Below are 13,028 nucleotides of genomic sequence, written 5' to 3' on the forward strand. Positions count from 1 at the left end.
AGACCTTTCTCTCTCTCTCTCTCTCTCTCACTGTCTAACTCTGCCTGTGGAAAAAAAAATGGTATCTTCTCTATGAGACCTAGCCTGACAACTTTAGGGACCATTGAAAATTCCTATTCTACTTTTCCATTTTTTCAAATAATCCTATTCTTCTTGCCTTATCATATCCAAATGTATGCCTATTAAAGTAGTTTTTAACACATTCACTGCTTTTTCACTTATTATATATGGTTAATGTTTGTAAAATAATAAATAATGTAAGAAAGAAGAGAGTGCAGTCTCAAGGAAGAGTTAGGGAGATCATAGCAGAGGAAATTCTACAAAATTGGAGGGACACAGTGGACTTACATGGAGGGCGTGGAGGCACACAACTCAGGACCCCAGCAGCCAAGAGCCTCTGCACCAGTGTTGGAGAGTGAGGTGAGACCAGACTGCAGCACCCCAAGCCACTGGCGAAAAAGCTACAGGAAGAGCCTAGAGGGAATCCAGCTTGGTGCCCCATGGGGGACAGTGTACCTGCCAAACTAGAGGAGAAAAAGCAAAGAGGGGAGGGACATGTTTCTCTCTCCTTGATCATCCTGCAATGGGGTCCTGTAACAAGCTGATAGAGAGCAGGCACCATATGGACATACGTAACAGCTGCACCAGCCCATGTCCACGCCCAGCAACAGGCCAAGCAGAGACTCCTGAGTCTGGTGGGGAGAACATACAGGAGTCTGGGTGCTCATGAATGTGGGAGGCTTGTGTGCCAAAACTGTGAAAACTTTGAGGCTGTGTGGGAGGACTCAGGGTGTGGCTGGGACTTTGAACAGTCACTGTGGGAGGCTCCACAAGACCAGGGCTCCCTGGTTACCTGGTGAGGGACATTGCTAGGGAACCTGAGCTTATACTGAGGGCTGCACAGATCCTTTGTGTGGTCCTTGTGGCAGGACAGATGAATAATATACCGACTGGGGCTAGTGCCCAGGCACTGATCTCCTTTGAGGAGAGGAGCTCTGCTGAGTCTAGACCAACAGACAAAAACAAACCTCCCCTCTGATAAAATAAAAAAAAAAAAAGAGGAGATTTACCAAGCCGAACCTAGGTGTCACCTCAGGCACACCCTTCACCCTGGAGAACTGAACAGAGCTCCCTGTCATATCCACCACACACCTCTAGGTATTCATTGAAAGCAGACATTCCACTAATCTGCAGAGGCATACTCCAAAGATAAAAGCCACCACAGCGAAAAATCAAAGAAGAAACCAACAAGTATCTCCACAAATGCCAAATAACAAATGCACCAATTCAAGAAACAAGAATAAGGAAGACAACATGACACCCCAAAAATAACACAACACTTCAATCCTAAATTGTGAAGATAATGAGATTGAAGAAGTGCCAGAAATAGAATTTAAAAAATTGATCATAGGATTACTTAGAAGTAATCAGAAGCAAATGCATGAACTAATAAAATCCATATATGACATGAAAGAAAATTTCTCCCATGAAATTAATATCTTAAAGAGACATCAAAATGAAATCTTAGAAATGAGGAATTTACAGAACAAAGAAAAATGCAGTGGAAAGCCTTAACAACAGAATCAGTAAAACAGAATAAAGAATATCCAACTTAGAAGACAAAGTACAGGAAATTATACAGTCAGACCATACACAACAAGAAGAAATTAGAAAGCTAAAAAACACTTAGCAATCTTGACTGGTGCCGTGGCTCAATAGGCTAATCCTCTGCCTGTGGTGCCAGCACACCGGGTTCTAGTCCCAGTTGGGTCACTGGATTCTGTCCTGGTTGCCCCTCTTCCAGTCCAGCTCTCTGCTGTGGCCCGGGAGTGCAGTGGAGGATCCTTGGGCCCTGCACCCGCATGGGAGACCAGGAGAAGCACCTGGCTCCTGGTTTCGCATCAGCACAGTATGCCGGCCGCAGTCCGCCAGCTGCAATGGCCATTGGAGGGTGAAACAACGGTAAAGGAAGACCTATCTCTCTGTCTCTCTCTCTCACTGTCCACTCTGCCTGTCTAAAAAAAATACAAAACAAAACAAAAACATTGTTAGTAATCTAAGGACACTATAAAACTACCCAACATACAGGTTCTAGGAGTTTCTGAAGGTGTGGAAAGAGAGAATGAATTGGAAGGCCTTTTTAGTGAAATATAACAGAAAATTTCCCTAATTTGGAGAAAGAAAGGGACATCCAAGTACAGGAAGCACATAGAACTCCTAATAGACATGACCAGAAAAGATCTTCACCATGACACATTATAATCAAACTCATCACAGTAAAACATAAAGAAAAGATTCTATAAAGTGCAAGAGAGAAATGCCAGATTATTTTCAGAGGATCTCCAATTAGACTCATAGCTTGCTACTCATCAGAAACCCTAAAGGCTAGGAGAGAATGGTGAGATAAATTCCAAGTCTTAAGACAAAAGAACCGCCAACCCAGAATACTATATCCTGAAAGGCTTGCATTTATGAATGATGGTGAAATAAAGACCTTCCATGACAAACAGAAATTGAAAGAATTTGTCACCACCTGTCTAGCCTTCTAGTAAATGCTTAAGAATGTGCTGCACACAGAAACACTGAAACATGGTCATCACTACAAAAGCAGGTAAAGGAAGAAAATCTCCCAGTAAAAGTACAAAGAAAATCCAAAGTAAAAAAGTGGAATATTTATGGAAAAATGGCAGGGCAAAGTCATTACATATCAATTGTAAACTTGAATATAAATGGCCTCAACTCTCCAGTTAAAAGATGTAGACTGGCTGAATGGATTAAAAAACAAAACCCATCTGTTTGGTGTCTACAAGAAACACATCTCACCAAGATGCACACAGACTGAAAGTGAAAGGATAGAAAAAGATATTCCACGCCAACACACACACACACACACACACACAAAGAGCTGATGTAGCCATTCAAGTATCAGACAAAATCGACTTTAACACAAAAAAATGTCAAAAGAGACAAAGAAGGGCACTATGTAATGATTAAGGGATCAATTCAACAGGAAGATATAACTATTATAAATGTATATGCACCTAATTACAGGGCACATGGGTATTTAAAATAAATGTTAATGGATCTAAAGGGAGACATAAACTCAAATACAATCATAAAAGGGGACTTCAAAACCTCACTTTCAGCAATGGACAGATCAACCGGACAGAAAATCAGTGAGGAAACAGCACAGTTAATTGACACTATAACCCAAATGAACCTAACAGATATCTACAAAACTTTTCATCCTACAATTGCAGAATACACATTCCCCTCACCAGTGCATAGAACTTTCTCTAAGATTGACCACAATTAGGCCATAAAGCAAATCTCAGCAAATTAAAAAACTCGAAATCATATCATGCATCTTCTCTGTCCACAATGGAAGGAAGCTAGGAATCAAGGATGTCTAGAACATATGCAAACACATGGAGACAGAACAACATAATCCTGAATGAACAGTTGGGCATAGAAGAAATAAAAAATTTTCTGGAAAAAAAATGAAGATGACAATACAACATATCAAAACTTATGGGATACAGCACACCATCTCAGAGCTGATCTGTGGTGGACATCAGGGCCGCCAACTCACAGTCTATGGCACTCACTAACTCCTGGGGAAGCCTACACGGGCTGTTCAGCTTATTCTTTTTGTCTCATAACCATGTCCACCAATGAGAATGCTAATCCACCAGCTGCCCGTCTCAACAGATTCAAGAACAAGGGAAAAGACAGTACAGAAATGAGACGGCGCCAAATAGAAGTTAATGTGGAGCTAAGGAAAGCTAAGAAGGATGACCAGATGCAGAAAAGGAGAAACGTGAGCTCCTTTCCCAATGATGCAACTTCTCCACTGCAGGAAAACCACACAGTCAGGGCACTGTACATTGGTCTGTTGATGACACTGTCAAAGGCATAACCAGCAACAATTTGGAAAGCCAGCTCCAAGCTACTCAAGCTGCTAGGAAACTGCTTTCCAGGGAAAAACAGCCCCCTGTAGACAACATAATCCAGGCTGGTTTGTTTCCAAAATTTGTGTCCTTTTTGGGCAGAACTGATTGTAGCCCCATTGTAGCCTTAGGCAAAACTGTAGCCTTATTCAGTTTGAATCAGCTTGGGTGCTCATTAACATTGCCTCTGGGACCTCAGAACAAACTAAGGCCGAGGTGGATGGAGATGCTATCCCAGCATTCATTTCTCTGTTGGCATCTCCCCATGTTCACATCAGTGAACAAGCTGTATGGGCTCTAGGAAACATTGCAGGTGATGGTTCAGTTTTCCAAGATTTGATTATCAAACATGGTGCAACTGACTCACTGTTGGCTCTTCTTGCTATTCCTGATATCATCTTTGGCATGCAGTTACTTATGTAATCTTACACGGACACTTTCAAACCTTTGTGTCAACAAGAATCCTGCACCCCTATTAGATGCCATTGAGCAGATTCTTCCTACTTTAGTTCATCTCCTGCATCACGATGATCCGGAAGTGTTAGCAGATACCTGCTGGGCAATTTCCTATCTCACATTTGTCCAAATGAACAAATTGCAATGGTTGTGAAGACAGGAGGTGTGCCCCAACTCGTGACGTTTCTAGGAGTTAATGAATTGCCAATTGTGACTCCTGCACTAAGGTGCCATAGGGAATATTGTCACAGGGACAGATGAACAGACTTAGGTTGTGATAGATGCAGGAGCACTTGCGATCTTTCCCAGCCTGCTGACTACCTCAAAACTAACATTCAGAAGGAGGCTACATGGACAATGTCAAACATCACAACTGGACGTCAGGACCAGATACAGCAAGTTGTGAATCACAGATTGGTCCCATTCTTTGTTGGTGTTCTCTCTAAGGCAGACTTTAAGACACAAAAAGAAGAAGTATGGGCTGTAACCAACTATACAAGTGGTGGAACAGATGAACAGACTGTATACTTTGTTCATTGTGGTATAATAGAACCATTGATGAACCTCTTGACTGCAAAAGATACCAAAATTATTCTGGTTATTCTGGATGTCATTTCAAATATCTTCCAGGCTGCTGAGAAATTAAGTGAAACTGAGAAACTTAGTATAATGATTGAAGAATGTGGAGGCTTGAACAAAATTGAAGCTCTTCAAAACTGTGAAAATGAATCTGTGAATAGGGCTTCATTAAACTTGATTGAGAAGTACTTCTCTATAGAGGAAGAGAAAGATCAAAATGTTGTGCCAGAAACCATCTCTGAAGGTTACACCTTCCAAGTACAGGATGGGGCAGGGGCTTTTAACTTTTAATCACACTGCTGAGGCATGAGTTGTTTTGTTGTGTACTATGTGTGGTAGAAGTTGTCTTACTGTTTCTCTACTAAGACCTCTTTTTAAATGTGGTTTGTTATTGTAGCACTTATACAACAAAACTATACTTGAACAGTTCCAAACTGTACATACTGTATGAAGCTTGTCCTCTGAATGGGTTTATTACTTCTGTGGAATTCCATCTCTTACAGTGTCCTGTAAATAAAGATTAAATTCCACCCCTTTCTTTAAAAAAAAAACTTACAGGATACAGCAAAAGCAGTGTTAAGAAGAAAGTTTATAGCAATAGGTGCCTACATCAAGAAAATTGGAAAAGCACCAAAAGTGAGCTGTCAGTGCAACTCAAGGATCTAGAAAAACAACAGCAAACCTAACCCAGACTAGTAGGAGAAGAGAAATAATTAAAATCAGAGAAGAAATCAACAAAATTGAAACCAAAAAATACAACAGATGACCAAAATGAAGAGCTAGCTTTTTGAAAAAATAAACAAAATTGACAGACTGTTGGCCTTGACACACTATTGGCCCAACTAACCAAAAAAGGAGAGAGAAGACCCAAATCAAAAAATTAGAGATGAAAAATGAAATGTAACAACAGAAACAACAGAAATAAAAAGAATCATCAGAAATTACTATAAAGAACTGTATGCCAACAAACTGGGAAACCTAGAAGAAATGGATAGATTCCTAGACACATACAACGTACCTAAATTGAGCCATGAAGACACAGAAAACTTAAACAGACCCATTACCAAGATGGAAATTGAATGAGTAATAAAGACCCTCCCAATAAAGAAAAGCCCATGACCAGATGGCTTCACTGCTGAATTCTACCAGACATTTAAAGAACTAACTCCAATTCTTCTCAAATTATTCAAAACAATTGAAAGAAAGGGAATCCTCCAAAATTCTTTCTATGAAACCAGTATCTCCTTAATTCCTAAACTCAAAAGAGATGCAACAGAGAAAGAAAACTACAGACCAATTTCCCTGATGAATATAGATGCAAAAATCCTCAACAAAATTCTAGCCAATTAAATCCAGCAACACATCAGAAATATTATACTCCCAGACCAAGTGGGATTATCCCTGGTATGCAGGGATGGTTCAACATTCACAAATCAATCAATGTAATACATTACATTATCAAAATGAAAACAAAAACCATAAGATTGCCTCAATAGATGCAGAGAAAGCATTTGATAAAATGCAACACCTTTTCATGATGAAAACTCTAAGCAAATAGGGAATAAAAGGAACATTCCTCAAAACAATCAAGGCAATTTATAACAAACCCATGACCAGCAACCTACTGAATGGGGAAAAGTTGGAAGCATTCCCACTGAGATCCAGAACCAGACAAGGATGCCCACTCTCACCATTGCTATTCAATTTAGAGCTGGAAGTTTGAGCCAGAGCCATTGGGCAAGAAAAAGAAATAAAAGCTATACAAATTAGGAAGGAGGAAGTCAAACTATATTTGCAGATGACATGATTCTATATATTCGGGATCCAAAAGATTCCACCAAGAGACTATTGGAACTCATAGAAGAGTTTGGTAATGTAGCAAGATATAAAATCAATACACAAAAATCAACAGCCTTTGTATACACAGACAATGCCATGGCTGAGAAAGAACTTCTTTTTTTTTGTTGTTTTGTTTTTTTGACAGGCAAAGTTAGACAGTGAGAGAGAGACAGAGAGAAAGGTCTTCCTTCCATTGGTTTACCCCCAAGTGGCCGCTACAGCCAGCGCGCTGCACCAATCCAAAGCCAAAAGCCAGGTGCTTCCTCCTGGTCTCCCATGCAGGTGCAGGGCCCAAGCACGTGGGCATTCCTCCACTGCCTTCCCAGGCCACAGCAGAGAGCTGGCCTGGAAAAGGAGCAACCGGGACAGAATCTGGCGCCTCAACCGGGACTAGAACCTGGGGTGCCAGCACTGCAGGTGGAGGATTAGCCTAGTGAGCTGCGACGCCAGTGAGAAAGAACTTCTAAGATCAATTCCATTCACAATAACTACAAAAAAATCAAATACCTTGGAATAAATTTAACCAAGGATGTCAAAGATCTCTACAATGAGAGTTACAAAACATTAAAGAAAGAAATAGAAGAAGATACAAAAATGGTAAAAATCTTCCATGTCCATGGATTAGAAGAATCCATATTATCAAAATGTCCATTCTTCTGAAAGCAATTTACAGGTTCAATATGATACCAATCAAAATACGAAAGACTTTCTAGAAAAAAATGATGCTGAAATTCATAAGGAAACACAGGAGACCTCAAATAGCTAAAGCAATATTATATAATAAAACAAAGCTGGAGGCATCACAATATCAGATTTCAAGACATACTACAAGGCAGCTATAATGAAAACAGCCTGGTACTGGTACAAAAACAGATGAATAGACAAATAGAACAGAATAGAAATACCAGAAATCAATCCAAGCATCTACAACCAACTTATATTTGACCAAGGAGCTAGAACTAATCCATGGAGCAAGGATACTTTCTTCAACAGATGGTGCTGGGAAAACTGGATTTCTACATGTGGAAGTATGAAGCAGGATCCCTACTTTACACCTTATACACAAATTCATTCAAAATGGATTAAAGGCCTAAATCTATGACATGATACCATCAAATTGTTAGAGAACAATGGGGAACCCTGCAAAACATTGGCAAGGCAGAGTTCTCGGAAAAGACCCAGAGGCACAGGCAATCAAAGCCAAAGTCAACAAACTGGATCATATCCAATTCAGAAGCTTCTGTACAGCAAAAGAAACAATCATGAAAGTGAAGAGGCAACCAACAGAATGGGAGAAATTATTTACAAACTATGCAACCAATAAAGGATTAATAACAAGAATCTATAAAGAAATCAAAAACTCCACAACAACAAAACAACCCTGTTAAGAAATGGACAAAGCACTTAAAGAGACATTTTTCTTTTTCTTTTTTTTTTTTTGGATTTATTTTATTTTTGACAGGCAGAGTGGACAGTGAGAGAGAGAGACAGAGAGAGAAAGGTCTTCCTTTGCCGTTGGTTCACCCTCCAATGGCCGCCGCTGCAGCCGGCGCACCGCGCTGATCTGATGGCAGGAGCCAGGATCCAGGTGCTTTTCCTGGTCTCCCATGGGGTGCAGGGCCCAAGCACCTGGGCCATCCTCCACTGCACTCCCTGGCCATAGCAGAGAGCTGGCCTGGAAGAGGGGCAACCGGGACAGAATCCGGCACCCCAACCGGGACTAGAACCCGGTGTGCCGGCGCCGCAAGGTGGAGGATTAGCCTATTGAGCCACGGCGCCGGCGTAAAGAGACATTTTTCAAAAGAGGAAATTCAAATGGCCAACAGACACATGAAAAAATGTTCAGGATCACTAGCTGTCATGGAAATACAAATCAAAACCACAGTGAGGTTTCACCTCACCCGAGTTAGAATGGTTTTAATACAGAAATCAACAAACAAATGCTGGTGAGGATGTGGGGAAAAGGTACCCTAATCCACCACTGGTGAGAACATGAACTGGTAATTCCACTATGGAAGATAGTATGGAGATACTTCAGAAATCTGAATATAGCCCTACCATTGACCCAGCCATCCCACTCCTGGGAATTTACCCAAGGGAATGGAAATCAGCAAATAAAAGAGTTATCTGTACTTCCATGTTTATTGCAGCTCAAGTTAAGACATAGAATTAACCTAAATGCGGCCGGCGCCGCGGCTCACTAGGCTAATCCTCCGCCTAGCGGCGCCGGCACACCGGGTTCTAGTCCCGGTCGGGGCGCCGGATTCTGTCCCGGTTGCCCCTCTTCCAGGCCAGCTCTCTGCTGTGGCCAGGGAGTGCAGTGGAGGATGGCCCAGGTGCTTGGGCCCTGCACCCCATGGGAGACCAGGAAAAGCACCTGGCTCCTGGCTCCTGCCATCGGATCAGCGCGGTGCGCCGGCTGCAGCGCGCCGGCCGTGGCGGCCATTGGAGGGTGAACCAACGGCAAAGGAAGACCTTTCTCTCTGTCTCTCTCTCTCACTGTCCACTCTGCCTGTCAAAAAAAAAAAAAAAAAAAAAAAAAAAAAAAAAAAAAAAAGAATTAACCTAAATGCTTGTCAACTGAAGACTAGATAAAGAAATTATGGGATATGTACTCTATGGAATACTACACACAGTGGTAAAAAAGAAAAAAAAAGAAATCTGGTCATTTCAACAAAATGGGCAAATCTGGAAAACATCATACTTAGTGAAATAATCCAGTCCCAAAGGGACAAATACCATATGTTCTCCCTGATCTGTAATAACTAATAGAGCACCTAAAAGGAAATCTATAGAAGTGAAATTGACACTGAACAATGACTTGAATATCCCTTGTCTTGATTGTCAAGGAACAGTGTTTTATTTTCTTCTTAATATTATTTGTTGAACTCCTTACTTAACATAGAGTTAAGCATGTGTATATAAAGTCAATTGAAAATAGAGCTCAGCAAAAAATAAGAATGGGAAGAAAGGGAGGAGGAAGTTTTTAACTGTAAAGCTGTATAGTTCTGTATGCATTCCTATGGACTTACTTCTAAGGGTATAGTTTAAAAACTTGCCATGGGGGCCAGCACCGTGGCTCAATAGGCTAATCCTCCGCCTTGCGGCGCCGGCACACCGGGTTCTAGTCCCGGTCAGGGCACCGGATTCTGTCCCGGTTGCCCCCCTTCCAGGACAACTCTCTGCTATGGCCCGGGAGTACAGTGGAGGATGGCCCAAGTGCTTGGGCCCTGCACCCCATGGGAGACCAGGAGAAGCACCTGGCTCCTGCCTTCGGATCAGCACGGTGTGCCGGCTTCAGCGCACTGGCTGCAGCGGCCATTGGAGGATGAAGCAACGGCAAAAGGAAGACCTTTCTCTCTGTCTCTCTCACTGTCCACTCTGCCTGTCAAAAAAAAAAAAAAAAAAAACAAAAAAACAAAAAAAAAAAACACAAAAAAAAAACACAAAAAAACACAAAAAAAAAACCCACAAAACTTTCCATGGGCATAGCAGGTAAAGCCGCTGTCTTCAGTGCCGGCATCCCATAAGGGTGCCAGTTAGAGTCCCGGCTGTTCCACTTTCAGTCCAACTCTCTGCTATGGCCTGGGAAAGCAGTAGAAGGTGGCCCAAGTCCTTGGGCCCCTGAACCCATGTGGGAGACCTGAAAGAAACTCTTGGCTCTTGGCTTCGGATCAGCACAGCTCCGGCCATTACAGCCAATTGGAGAGTGAATCAGCAGATGGAAGACCTCTCTCTCTCTCTGCCTTTCCTTCTTTCTCTGTGAAACTCTGACTTTCAAATAAATAATTAAATCTTAAAAAAAAACTTGCCATGGGACCCCAAATGCCATTAAGCTGGGTGATAAAAATGTCATCATGTTAAAGTGATCACATTAAGTGTTAAAGTGATCGTATAGATAAGATTAAGTGTTAGAGAATCATATAAATAAGATCAAGTGCCTGGTAATAATAATAGATAGAATTAAAAAGAAGAGAATGTTCCAAAATGGGAAGTAGTCCACACAGCATGACAAACACCCTAAACAGCACTCTTACCTCAGAATCAGCCATTAAGGCATCCTGGTCTGGCTTAAAAGCCCATGAGAGCATTTTGGACATGGAAAGCCAGAACACTGCGGGGAAAACAACCAAACAAAAAACAAAAACAAACAAACAAAAGAAACACAATGTCCTACATGAATGATCTCTGTGAGAAAGACCCCAGTGGATAGAACTGGCCATCAAAGAAGGATATACTCTTCTCTGAAAGGAGGAGAGAACTTCCACTTTGCTCATGGCCTTATCTAAATATTGATGGAGGATGTGGATTCAAAAGGCTTCCATAGCCTTGGCAGCTCATATCAAGAGCCTCAGGTGGTCACTGACGCCATACCTAAGGGTGTTGGTTGTTGGTTTGCAAACAGGAAGTCACTGTGCACTTGATTCCCATGCAGGACCTCTGTTCTCAAATTAGTTGTATTATGAGAATTTACTGTAAAACTTATTCTCAAACAGTTGTGTGTGTGTGCATGTGTAAATTGTTGAAATATTTTACTTAGTACAGAGTTGTCTTCTGTGTATAAAGTTAGTTTAAAATGAGTCTTGGTGGAAAATGGGACTAGGAATAGGAGAGGGAGGAGGAGGTAGGGTAGGAGTGGGAGTGGGAGGATGGGTATGGTGCGGGGATCACTATGTTCCTAAAGTTGTACTTATGACATTTGTACTCCTTAAATAAAAGGTTTCTTTGGAAAAAAGATGCTATTAAACTCATCTAATCTAATAAAATGTAAAGAAAAATAGCCAACAGAGACAAGATAAAGTCAATCCATGATCTTAAATGAGCATAACTACTGATGCCATCTGCTGGTAGCAACAGAAATGGCATGTTGATCATCAACAGTAACTTCGTTCAGGTCTGTAGAAGTGCATGATGATTTTTTGTGAAGGGGTATGCCTTTTAAAAAATCATTCATTTTCTTTATTTGAAAGGCAGAGAGACAGAAAGAGAGAGGGAACAAGACAGCAAATGCACTCCTATCCTCTACTTCACCTTCCAAATGCCTGCAGCAGCCAAGGCTGGGTCAGACCAATGCCAGGAGCCTGGAACTACATCCAGGTCTTTCACGTGGGTGGCAGGAATCCAATTACTCAAGCCATCACCTACTTCCTCCCAGGGTGCACACCGGCAGGAAACTGGAATGTGAAGTAGAGCCAGGATTCAAATCCAGGCACTTGATATAGGGAGTGGGTGTCCCATGTGGCATCTCAACTGCTACACAAAACACCTGTGCCATGTGAGCTGAAATCTGGAAGGCAAAGAAGCCTCTGTATTATTTTCCTTGGCCTTATGGATTTCTTTGTTAGGTTAACTGAAGAGAATTCAATTAAAGGACTAAATCCAGAGGTGTGGCAGGAGGAACAATAACTTAGGATGGTGAGTCACTCAGGGACCAACAACAAAGGGGAGCTAGTACTAGCCTTGGAACTGAATGAAGAGACAGCCGGAAGTGGAGAGGCTGAAACTGGAGACAACAGAAGGGCTGCCCAATACAAGCTGTGCAGTAAGATAGAGAAAATATAGCTTGGCTGAGGGAGTGGGAGAATAAATACCCGATTGCTTTCTTCTCCTGCTATCTATCCTCCCAAAGCCAGAGAGGCAAGGAAACTCAAATTCAGGGAGGGAAGAAAGGGAAGGGGAATGGATTTGGAGGGTTGGTTAGTGAAAAACCAGCACACAGTCCTTCACAAATAAACTGACCCCCCCCAACCCAGCCATACACACACACACAAGTCTTATATTAGGAATATTTCTTTTACATATTTGGATCCCTATGTTAACCCAAGACTAAATTCTTAAATATTTCATAGTGGTAACTATTTTAGCACCAATTAGAAAAAGAACTCAAAAATAAATGTTTTTGAATAAATGAATGACTTAAAATCTTGTTGGAGGGAAAAAAAGGCAAATATATCCTATTTTACATTATATTTTAATGCCCAGTTAATTCTCTTGGGAATTCAATACATTAAATAGCAAACATGAATATACTAAATATATCAATAAAGCAAATGATAATTTTCCTAATTCCATGTGAGTTTATAGGAGAAACAAATTCAAATAGCAAACTCTAAGAGAGTTTCCTCCACAGTTTGAGTTTTAAAAATAAGACCTGCAATATATTTTTAAAATAGTAGTTCACTTATATTTCCTTCTGGCTTTCAA

At 41.3% G+C, this 13,028-nt stretch overlaps 1 pseudogene; it reads left to right on the plus strand.

Moving 5' to 3' along the window:
• Positions 1–3,656: 3,656 nt before the first annotated feature.
• LOC100344994 (importin subunit alpha-1-like) lies at positions 3,657–5,276 on the plus strand (annotated as a pseudogene).
• Positions 5,277–13,028: the final 7,752 nt, after the last annotated feature.

The sequence above is a fragment of the Oryctolagus cuniculus genome, chromosome 16, assembly GCF_964237555.1.
Source record: "Oryctolagus cuniculus chromosome 16, mOryCun1.1, whole genome shotgun sequence".
Lineage (NCBI taxonomy): Eukaryota > Metazoa > Chordata > Mammalia > Lagomorpha > Leporidae > Oryctolagus > Oryctolagus cuniculus.